Here is a 12436-nt window from a genome sequence, read left to right as displayed (position 1 = left end):
TATAGGTTTTCATTATGTGTATAACTTGAAAATCTTAGCTCCAACAGCTGCAAATCCTGTTTTCCCAGCACGGGGACCTTGAGTTCTATAAGATAAAGCCATAAACATGTTTGTCTGAGTCTTCTATCAAAAGTTACAGCTATTTATATGAAGTTGTACAAAAACGCTTTCTTTCGCCAAGACAGTGCGTTTCTCACTGTTACATGCATTTGAATGGGGAACTCGACCGAAACAAAGTATAGGTTTTCATTATGTGTATAACTTGGAAATCTTAGCTCCAACAGCTGCAAATCCTGTTTTCCCAGCACGGGGACCTTGAGTTCTATAAGATAAAGCCATAAACATGTTTGTCTGAGTCTTCTATCAAAAGTTACAGCTATTTATATGAAGTTGTACAAAAACGCTTTCTTTCGCCAAGACTGTGCGTTTCTCACTGTTACATGCATTTGAATGGGGAACTCGACCGAAACAAAGTATAGGTTTTCATTATGTGTATAACTTGGAAATCTTAGCTCAAACAGCTGCAAAACCTGTTTTCCCAGCACGGGGACCTTGAGTTCTATAAGATAAAGCCATAAACATGTTTGTCTGAGTCTTCTATCAAAAGTTACAGCTATTTATATGAAGTTGTACAAAAACGCTTTCTTTCGCCAAGACTGTGCGTTTCTCACTGTTACATGCATTTGAATGGGGAACTCGACCGAAACAAAGTATAGGTTTTCATTATGTGTATAACTTGGAAATCTTAGCTCCAACAGCTGCAAATCCTGTTTTCCCAGCACGGGGACCTTGAGTTCTATAAGATAAAGCCATAAACATGTTTGTCTGAGTCTTCTATCAAAAGTTACAGCTATTTATATGAAGTTGTACAAAAACGCTTTCTTTCGCCAAGACAGTGCGTTTCTCACTGTTACATGCATTTGAATGGGGAACTCGACCGAAACAAAGTATAGGTTTTCATTATGTGTATAACTTGGAAATCTTAGCTCCAACAGCTGCAAAACCTGTTTTCCCAGCACGGGGACCTTGAGTTCTATAAGATAAAGCCATAAACATGTTTGTCTGAGTCTTCTATCAAAAGTTACAGCTATTTATATGAAGTTGTACAAAAACGCTTTCTTTCGCCAAGACAGTGCGTTTCTCACTGTTACATGCATTTGAATGGGGAACTCGACCGAAACAAAGTATAGGTTTTCATTATGTGTATAACTTGAAAATCTTAGCTCCAACAGCTGCAAATCCTGTTTTCCCAGCACGGGGACCTTGAGTTCTATAAGATAAAGCCATAAACATGTTTGTCTGAGTCTTCTATCAAAAGTTACAGCTATTTATATGAAGTTGTACAAAAACGCTTTCTTTCGCCAAGACAGTGCGTTTCTCACTGTTACATGCATTTGAATGGGGAACTCGACCGAAACAAAGTATAGGTTTTCATTATGTGTATAACTTGGAAATCTTAGCTCCAACAGCTGCAAATCCTGTTTTCCCAGCACGGGGACCTTGAGTTCTAATAAGATAAAGCCATAAACATGTTTGTCTGAGTCTTCTATCAAAAGTTACAGCTATTTATATGAAGTTGTACAAAAACGCTTTCTTTCGCCAAGACAGTGCGTTTCTCACTGTTACATGCATTTGAATGGGGAACTCGACCGAAACAAAGTATAGGTTTTCATTATGTGTATAACTTGGAAATCTTAGCTCCAACAGCTGCAAATCCTGTTTTCCCAGCACGGGGACCTTGAGTTCTATAAGATAAAGCCATAAACATGTTTGTCTGAGTCTTCTATCAAAAGTTACAGCTATTTATATGAAGTTGTACAAAAACGCTTTCTTTCGCCAAGACAGTGCGTTTCTCACTGTTACATGCATTTGAATGGGGAACTCGACCGAAACAAAGTATAGGTTTTCATTATGTGTATAACTTGGAAATCTTAGCTCAAACAGCTGCAAAACCTGTTTTCCCAGCACGGGGACCTTGAGTTCTATAAGATAAAGCCATAAACATGTTTGTCTGAGTCTTCTATCAAAAGTTACAGCTATTTATATGAAGTTGTACAAAAACGCTTCCTTTCGCCAAGACTGTGCGTTTCTCACTGTTACATGCATTTGAATGGGGAACTCGACCGAAACAAAGTATAGGTTTTCATTATGTGAATAATTTTAAAATCTTAGCTCCAACAGCTGCAAATCCTGTTTTCCTAGCACGGGGACCTTGAGTTCTATAAGATAAAGCCATAAACATGTTTGTCTGAGTCTTCTATCAAAAGTTACAGCTATTTATATGAAGTTGTACAAAAACGCTTTCTTTCGCCAAGACAGTGCGTTTCTCACTGTTACATGCATTTGAATGGGGAACTCGACCGAAACAAAGTATAGGTTTTCATTATGTGTATAACTTGGAAATCTTAGCTCCAACAGCTGCAAATCCTGTTTTCCCAGCACGGGGACCTTGAGTTCTATAAGATAAAGCCATAAACATGTTTGTCTGAGTCTTCTATCAAAAGTTACAGCTATTTATATGAAGTTGTACAAAAACGCTTTCTTTCGCCAAGACAGTGCGTTTCTCACTGTTACATGCATTTGAATGGGGAACTCGACCGAAACAAAGTATAGGTTTTCATTATGTGTATAACTTGGAAATCTTAGCTCAAACAGCTGCAAAACCTGTTTTCCCAGCACGGGGACCTTGAGTTCTATAAGATAAAGCCATAAACATGTTTGTCTGAGTCTTCTATCAAAAGTTACAGCTATTTATATGAAGTTGTACAAAAACGCTTTCTTTCGCCAAGACAGTGCGTTTCTCACTGTTACATGCATTTGAATGGGGAACTCGACCGAAACAAAGTATAGGTTTTCATTATGTGTATAACTTGAAAATCTTAGCTCCAACAGCTGCAAATCCTGTTTTCCCAGCACGGGGACCTTCAGTTCTATAAGATAAAGCCATAAACATGTTTGGCTGAGTCTTCTATCAAAAGTTACAGCTATTTATATGAAGTTGTACAAAAACGCTTTCTTTCGCCAAGACAGTGCGTTTCTCACTGTTACATGCATTTGAATGGGGAACTCGACCGAAACAAAGTATAGGTTTTCATTATGTGTATAACTTGAAAATCTTAGCTCCAACAGCTGCAAATCCTGTTTTCCCAGCACGGGGACCTTCAGTTCTATAAGATAAAGCCATAAACATGTTTGGCTGAGTCTTCTATCAAAAGTTACAGCTATTTATATGAAGTTGTACAAAAACGCTTTCTTTCGCCAAGACAGTGCGTTTCTCACTGTTACATGCATTTGAATGGGGAACTCGACCGAAACAAAGTATAGGTTTTCATTATGTGAATAATTTTAAAATCTTAGCTCCAACAGCTGCAAATCCTGTTTTCCTAGCACGGGGACCTTGAGTTCTATAAGATAAAGCCATAAACATGTTTGTCTGAGTCTTCTATCAAAAGTTACAGCTATTTATATGAAGTTGTACAAAAACGCTTTCTTTCGCCAAGACTGTGCGTTTCTCACTGTTACATGCATTTGAATGGGGAACTCGACCGAAACAAAGTATAGGTTTTCATTATGTGTATAACTTGGAAATCTTAGCTCCAACAGCTGCAAAACCTGTTTTCCCAGCACGGGGACCTTGAGTTCTATAAGATAAAGCCATAAACATGTTTGTCTGAGTCTTCTATCAAAAGTTACAGCTATTTATATGAAGTTGTACAAAAACGCTTTCTTTCGCCAAGACTGTGCGTTTCTCACTGTTACATGCATTTGAATGGGGAACTCGACCGAAACAAAGTATAGGTTTTCATTATGTGTATAACTTGAAAATCTTAGCTCCAACAGCTGCAAATCCTGTTTTCCCAGCACGGGGACCTTCAGTTCTATAAGATAAAGCCATAAACATGTTTGTCTGAGTCTTCTATCAAAAGTTACAGCTATTTATATGAAGTTGTACAAAAACGCTTTCTTTCGCCAAGACAGTGCGTTTCTCACTGTTACATGCATTTGAATGGGGAACTCGACCGAAACAAAGTATAGGTTTTCATTATGTGTATAACTTGGAAATCTTAGCTCAAACAGCTGCAAAACCTATTTTGCCAGCACGGGGACCTTGAGTTCTATAAGATAAAGCCATAAACATGTTTGTCTGAGTCTTCTATCAAAAGTTACAGCTATTTATATGAAGTTGTACAAAAACGCTTTCTTTCGCCAAGACAGTGCGTTTCTCACTGTTACATGCATTTGAATGGGGAACTCGACCGAAACAAAGTATAGGTTTTCATTATGTGTATAACTTGAAAATCTTAGCTCCAACAGCTGCAAATCCTGTTTTCCCAGCACGGGGACCTTCAGTTCTAATAAGATAAAGCCATAAACATGTTTGTCTGAGTCTTCTATCAAAAGTTACAGCTATTTATATGAAGTTGTACAAAAACGCTTTCTTTCGCCAAGACAGTGCGTTTCTCACTGTTACATGCATTTGAATGGGGAACTCGACCGAAACAAAGTATAGGTTTTCATTATGTGTATAACTTGAAAATCTTAGCTCCAACAGCTGCAAATCCTGTTTTCCCAGCACGGGGACCTTGAGTTCTATAAGATAAAGCCATAAACATGTTTGTCTGAGTCTTCTATCAAAAGTTACAGCTATTTATATGAAGTTGTACAAAAACGCTTTCTTTCGCCAAGACAGTGCGTTTCTCACTGTTACATGCATTTGAATGGGGAACTCGACCGAAACAAAGTATAGGTTTTCATTATGTGTATAACTTGGAAATCTTAGCTCCAACAGCTGCAAATCCTGTTTTCCCAGCACGGGGACCTTGAGTTCTAATAAGATAAAGCCATAAACATGTTTGTCTGAGTCTTCTATCAAAAGTTACAGCTATTTATATGAAGTTGTACAAAAACGCTTTCTTTCGCCAAGACAGTGCGTTTCTCACTGTTACATGCATTTGAATGGGGAACTCGACCGAAACAAAGTATAGGTTTTCATTATGTGTATAACTTGGAAATCTTAGCTCCAACAGCTGCAAATCCTGTTTTCCCAGCACGGGGACCTTGAGTTCTATAAGATAAAGCCATAAACATGTTTGTCTGAGTCTTCTATCAAAAGTTACAGCTATTTATATGAAGTTGTACAAAAACGCTTTCTTTCGCCAAGACAGTGCGTTTCTCACTGTTACATGCATTTGAATGGGGAACTCGACCGAAACAAAGTATAGGTTTTCATTATGTGTATAACTTGGAAATCTTAGCTCAAACAGCTGCAAAACCTGTTTTCCCAGCACGGGGACCTTGAGTTCTATAAGATAAAGCCATAAACATGTTTGTCTGAGTCTTCTATCAAAAGTTACAGCTATTTATATGAAGTTGTACAAAAACGCTTCCTTTCGCCAAGACAGTGCGTTTCTCACTGTTACATGCATTTGAATGGGGAACTCGACCGAAACAAAGTATAGGTTTTCATTATGTGAATAATTTTAAAATCTTAGCTCCAACAGCTGCAAATCCTGTTTTCCTAGCACGGGGACCTTGAGTTCTATAAGATAAAGCCATAAACATGTTTGTCTGAGTCTTCTATCAAAAGTTACAGCTATTTATATGAAGTTGTACAAAAACGCTTTCTTTCGCCAAGACAGTGCGTTTCTCACTGTTACATGCATTTGAATGGGGAACTCGACCGAAACAAAGTATAGGTTTTCATTATGTGTATAACTTGGAAATCTTAGCTCCAACAGCTGCAAATCCTGTTTTCCCAGCACGGGGACCTTGAGTTCTATAAGATAAAGCCATAAACATGTTTGTCTGAGTCTTCTATCAAAAGTTACAGCTATTTATATGAAGTTGTACAAAAACGCTTTCTTTCGCCAAGACAGTGCGTTTCTCACTGTTACATGCATTTGAATGGGGAACTCGACCGAAACAAAGTATAGGTTTTCATTATGTGTATAACTTGGAAATCTTAGCTCAAACAGCTGCAAAACCTGTTTTCCCAGCACGGGGACCTTGAGTTCTATAAGATAAAGCCATAAACATGTTTGTCTGAGTCTTCTATCAAAAGTTACAGCTATTTATATGAAGTTGTACAAAAACGCTTTCTTTCGCCAAGACAGTGCGTTTCTCACTGTTACATGCATTTGAATGGGGAACTCGACCGAAACAAAGTATAGGTTTTCATTATGTGTATAACTTGAAAATCTTAGCTCCAACAGCTGCAAATCCTGTTTTCCCAGCACGGGGACCTTCAGTTCTATAAGATAAAGCCATAAACATGTTTGGCTGAGTCTTCTATCAAAAGTTACAGCTATTTATATGAAGTTGTACAAAAACGCTTTCTTTCGCCAAGACAGTGCGTTTCTCACTGTTACATGCATTTGAATGGGGAACTCGACCGAAACAAAGTATAGGTTTTCATTATGTGTATAACTTGAAAATCTTAGCTCCAACAGCTGCAAATCCTGTTTTCCCAGCACGGGGACCTTCAGTTCTATAAGATAAAGCCATAAACATGTTTGGCTGAGTCTTCTATCAAAAGTTACAGCTATTTATATGAAGTTGTACAAAAACGCTTTCTTTCGCCAAGACAGTGCGTTTCTCACTGTTACATGCATTTGAATGGGGAACTCGACCGAAACAAAGTATAGGTTTTCATTATGTGAATAATTTTAAAATCTTAGCTCCAACAGCTGCAAATCCTGTTTTCCTAGCACGGGGACCTTGAGTTCTATAAGATAAAGCCATAAACATGTTTGTCTGAGTCTTCTATCAAAAGTTACAGCTATTTATATGAAGTTGTACAAAAACGCTTTCTTTCGCCAAGACTGTGCGTTTCTCACTGTTACATGCATTTGAATGGGGAACTCGACCGAAACAAAGTATAGGTTTTCATTATGTGTATAACTTGGAAATCTTAGCTCCAACAGCTGCAAAACCTGTTTTCCCAGCACGGGGACCTTGAGTTCTATAAGATAAAGCCATAAACATGTTTGTCTGAGTCTTCTATCAAAAGTTACAGCTATTTATATGAAGTTGTACAAAAACGCTTTCTTTCGCCAAGACTGTGCGTTTCTCACTGTTACATGCATTTGAATGGGGAACTCGACCGAAACAAAGTATAGGTTTTCATTATGTGTATAACTTGAAAATCTTAGCTCCAACAGCTGCAAATCCTGTTTTCCCAGCACGGGGACCTTCAGTTCTATAAGATAAAGCCATAAACATGTTTGTCTGAGTCTTCTATCAAAAGTTACAGCTATTTATATGAAGTTGTACAAAAACGCTTTCTTTCGCCAAGACAGTGCGTTTCTCACTGTTACATGCATTTGAATGGGGAACTCGACCGAAACAAAGTATAGGTTTTCATTATGTGTATAACTTGGAAATCTTAGCTCAAACAGCTGCAAAACCTATTTTGCCAGCACGGGGACCTTGAGTTCTATAAGATAAAGCCATAAACATGTTTGTCTGAGTCTTCTATCAAAAGTTACAGCTATTTATATGAAGTTGTACAAAAACGCTTTCTTTCGCCAAGACAGTGCGTTTCTCACTGTTACATGCATTTGAATGGGGAACTCGACCGAAACAAAGTATAGGTTTTCATTATGTGTATAACTTGAAAATCTTAGCTCCAACAGCTGCAAATCCTGTTTTCCCAGCACGGGGACCTTCAGTTCTAATAAGATAAAGCCATAAACATGTTTGTCTGAGTCTTCTATCAAAAGTTACAGCTATTTATATGAAGTTGTACAAAAACGCTTTCTTTCGCCAAGACAGTGCGTTTCTCACTGTTACATGCATTTGAATGGGGAACTCGACCGAAACAAAGTATAGGTTTTCATTATGTGTATAACTTGGAAATCTTAGCTCCAACAGCTGCAAATCCTGTTTTCCCAGCACGGGGACCTTGAGTTCTATAAGATAAAGCCATAAACATGTTTGTCTGAGTCTTCTATCAAAAGTTACAGCTATTTATATGAAGTTGTACAAAAACGCTTTCTTTCGCCAAGACAGTGCGTTTCTCACTGTTACATGCATTTGAATGGGGAACTCGACCGAAACAAAGTATAGGTTTTCATTATGTGTATAACTTGGAAATCTTAGCTCAAACAGCTGCAAAACCTGTTTTCCCAGCACGGGGACCTTGAGTTCTATAAGATAAAGCCATAAACATGTTTGTCTGAGTCTTCTATCAAAAGTTACAGCTATTTATATGAAGTTGTACAAAAACGCTTCCTTTCGCCAAGACTGTGCGTTTCTCACTGTTACATGCATTTGAATGGGGAACTCGACCGAAACAAAGTATAGGTTTTCATTATGTGTATAACTTGAAAATCTTAGCTCCAACAGCTGCAAATCCTGTTTTCCCAGCACGGGGACCTTCAGTTCTATAAGATAAAGCCATAAACATGTTTGGCTGAGTCTTCTATCAAAAGTTACAGCTATTTATATGAAGTTGTACAAAAACGCTTTCTTTCGCCAAGACAGTGCGTTTCTCACTGTTACATGCATTTGAATGGGGAACTCGACCGAAACAAAGTATAGGTTTTCATTATGTGTATAACTTGAAAATCTTAGCTCCAACAGCTGCAAATCCTGTTTTCCCAGCACGGGGACCTTCAGTTCTATAAGATAAAGCCATAAACATGTTTGGCTGAGTCTTCTATCAAAAGTTACAGCTATTTATATGAAGTTGTACAAAAACGCTTTCTTTCGCCAAGACAGTGCGTTTCTCACTGTTACATGCATTTGAATGGGGAACTCGACCGAAACAAAGTATAGGTTTTCATTATGTGAATAATTTTAAAATCTTAGCTCCAACAGCTGCAAATCCTGTTTTCCTAGCACGGGGACCTTGAGTTCTATAAGATAAAGCCATAAACATGTTTGTCTGAGTCTTCTATCAAAAGTTACAGCTATTTATATGAAGTTGTACAAAAACGCTTTCTTTCGCCAAGACTGTGCGTTTCTCACTGTTACATGCATTTGAATGGGGAACTCGACCGAAACAAAGTATAGGTTTTCATTATGTGTATAACTTGGAAATCTTAGCTCCAACAGCTGCAAAACCTGTTTTCCCAGCACGGGGACCTTGAGTTCTATAAGATAAAGCCATAAACATGTTTGTCTGAGTCTTCTATCAAAAGTTACAGCTATTTATATGAAGTTGTACAAAAACGCTTTCTTTCGCCAAGACTGTGCGTTTCTCACTGTTACATGCATTTGAATGGGGAACTCGACCGAAACAAAGTATAGGTTTTCATTATGTGTATAACTTGAAAATCTTAGCTCCAACAGCTGCAAATCCTGTTTTCCCAGCACGGGGACCTTCAGTTCTATAAGATAAAGCCATAAACATGTTTGTCTGAGTCTTCTATCAAAAGTTACAGCTATTTATATGAAGTTGTACAAAAACGCTTTCTTTCGCCAAGACAGTGCGTTTCTCACTGTTACATGCATTTGAATGGGGAACTCGACCGAAACAAAGTATAGGTTTTCATTATGTGTATAACTTGGAAATCTTAGCTCAAACAGCTGCAAAACCTATTTTGCCAGCACGGGGACCTTCAGTTCTATAAGATAAAGCCATAAACATGTTTGTCTGAGTCTTCTATCAAAAGTTACAGCTATTTATATGAAGTTGTACAAAAACGCTTTCTTTCGCCAAGACAGTGCGTTTCTCACTGTTACATGCATTTGAATGGGGAACTCGACCGAAACAAAGTATAGGTTTTCATTATGTGTATAACTTGAAAATCTTAGCTCCAACAGCTGCAAATCCTGTTTTCCCAGCACGGGGACCTTCAGTTCTATAAGATAAAGCCATAAACATGTTTGGCTGAGTCTTCTATCAAAAGTTACAGCTATTTATATGAAGTTGTACAAAAACGCTTTCTTTCGCCAAGACAGTGCGTTTCTCACTGTTACATGCATTTGAATGGGGAACTCGACCGAAACAAAGTATAGGTTTTCATTATGTGAATAATTTTAAAATCTTAGCTCCAACAGCTGCAAATCCTGTTTTCCTAGCACGGGGACCTTGAGTTCTATAAGATAAAGCCATAAACATGTTTGTCTGAGTCTTCTATCAAAAGTTACAGCTATTTATATGAAGTTGTACAAAAACGCTTTCTTTCGCCAAGACAGTGCGTTTCTCACTGTTACATGCATTTGAATGGGGAACTCGACCGAAACAAAGTATAGGTTTTCATTATGTGAATAATTTTAAAATCTTAGCTCCAACAGCTGCAAATCCTGTTTTCCTAGCACGGGGACCTTGAGTTCTATAAGATAAAGCCATAAACATGTTTGTCTGAGTCTTCTATCAAAAGTTACAGCTATTTATATGAAGTTGTACAAAAACGCTTTCTTTCGCCAAGACAGTGCGTTTCTCACTGTTACATGCATTTGAATGGGGAACTCGACCGAAACAAAGTATAGGTTTTCATTATGTGAATAATTTTAAAATCTTAGCTCCAACAGCTGCAAATCCTCTTTTCCCAGCACGGGGACCTTGAGTTCTATAAGATAAAGCCATAAACATGTTTGTCTGAGTCTTCTATCAAAAGTTACAGCTATTTATATGAAGTTGTACAAAAACGCTTTCTTTCGCCAAGACTGTGCGTTTCTCACTGTTACATGCATTTGAATGGGGAACTCGACCGAAACAAAGTATAGGTTTTCATTATGTGTATAACTTGAAAATCTTAGCTCCAACAGCTGCAAATCCTGTTTTCCCAGCACGGGGACCTTCAGTTCTATAAGATAAAGCCATAAACATGTTTGTCTGAGTCTTCTATCAAAAGTTACAGCTATTTATATGAAGTTGTACAAAAACGCTTTCTTTCGCCAAGACAGTGCGTTTCTCACTGTTACATGCATTTGAATGGGGAACTCGACCGAAACAAAGTATAGGTTTTCATTATGTGTATAACTTGGAAATCTTAGCTCAAACAGCTGCAAAACCTATTTTGCCAGCACGGGGACCTTGAGTTCTATAAGATAAAGCCATAAACATGTTTGTCTGAGTCTTCTATCAAAAGTTACAGCTATTTATATGAAGTTGTACAAAAACGCTTTCTTTCGCCAAGACAGTGCGTTTCTCACTGTTACATGCATTTGAATGGGGAACTCGACCGAAACAAAGTATAGGTTTTCATTATGTGTATAACTTGAAAATCTTAGCTCCAACAGCTGCAAATCCTGTTTTCCCAGCACGGGGACCTTCAGTTCTATAAGATAAAGCCATAAACATGTTTGGCTGAGTCTTCTATCAAAAGTTACAGCTATTTATATGAAGTTGTACAAAAACGCTTTCTTTCGCCAAGACAGTGCGTTTCTCACTGTTACATGCATTTGAATGGGGAACTCGACCGAAACAAAGTATAGGTTTTCATTATGTGAATAATTTTAAAATCTTAGCTCCAACAGCTGCAAATCCTGTTTTCCTAGCACGGGGACCTTGAGTTCTATAAGATAAAGCCATAAACATGTTTGTCTGAGTCTTCTATCAAAAGTTACAGCTATTTATATGAAGTTGTACAAAAACGCTTTCTTTCGCCAAGACAGTGCGTTTCTCACTGTTACATGCATTTGAATGGGGAACTCGACCGAAACAAAGTATAGGTTTTCATTATGTGAATAATTTTAAAATCTTAGCTCCAACAGCTGCAAATCCTCTTTTCCCAGCACGGGGACCTTGAGTTCTATAAGATAAAGCCATAAACATGTTTGTCTGAGTCTTCTATCAAAAGTTACAGCTATTTATATGAAGTTGTACAAAAACGCTTTCTTTCGCCAAGACTGTGCGTTTCTCACTGTTACATGCATTTGAATGGGGAACTCGACCGAAACAAAGTATAGGTTTTCATTATGTGTATAACTTGGAAATCTTAGCTCCAACAGCTGCAAAACCTGTTTTCCCAGCACGGGGACCTTGAGTTCTATAAGATAAAGCCATAAACATGTTTGTCTGAGTCTTCTATCAAAAGTTACAGCTATTTATATGAAGTTGTACAAAAACGCTTTCTTTCGCCAAGACAGTGCGTTTCTCACTGTTACATGCATTTGAATGGGGAACTCGACCGAAACAAAGTATAGGTTTTCATTATGTGTATAACTTGAAAATCTTAGCTCCAACAGCTGCAAATCCTGTTTTCCCAGCACGGGGACCTTGAGTTCTATAAGATAAAGCCATAAACATGTTTGTCTGAGTCTTCTATCAAAAGTTACAGCTATTTATATGAAGTTGTACAAAAACGCTTTCTTTCGCCAAGACAGTGCGTTTCTCACTGTTACATGCATTTGAATGGGGAACTCGACCGAAACAAAGTATAGGTTTTCATTATGTGTATAACTTGGAAATCTTAGCTCAAACAGCTGCAAAACCTATTTTGTCAGCACGGGGACCTTGAGTTCTATAAGATAAAGCCATAAACAT

The sequence above is a fragment of the Maylandia zebra genome, linkage group LG20 (assembly GCF_041146795.1).
Source record: "Maylandia zebra isolate NMK-2024a linkage group LG20, Mzebra_GT3a, whole genome shotgun sequence".
NCBI classification, from domain to species: Eukaryota; Metazoa; Chordata; class Actinopteri; order Cichliformes; family Cichlidae; genus Maylandia; species Maylandia zebra.
This window is presented reverse-complemented; position numbering follows the sequence as displayed.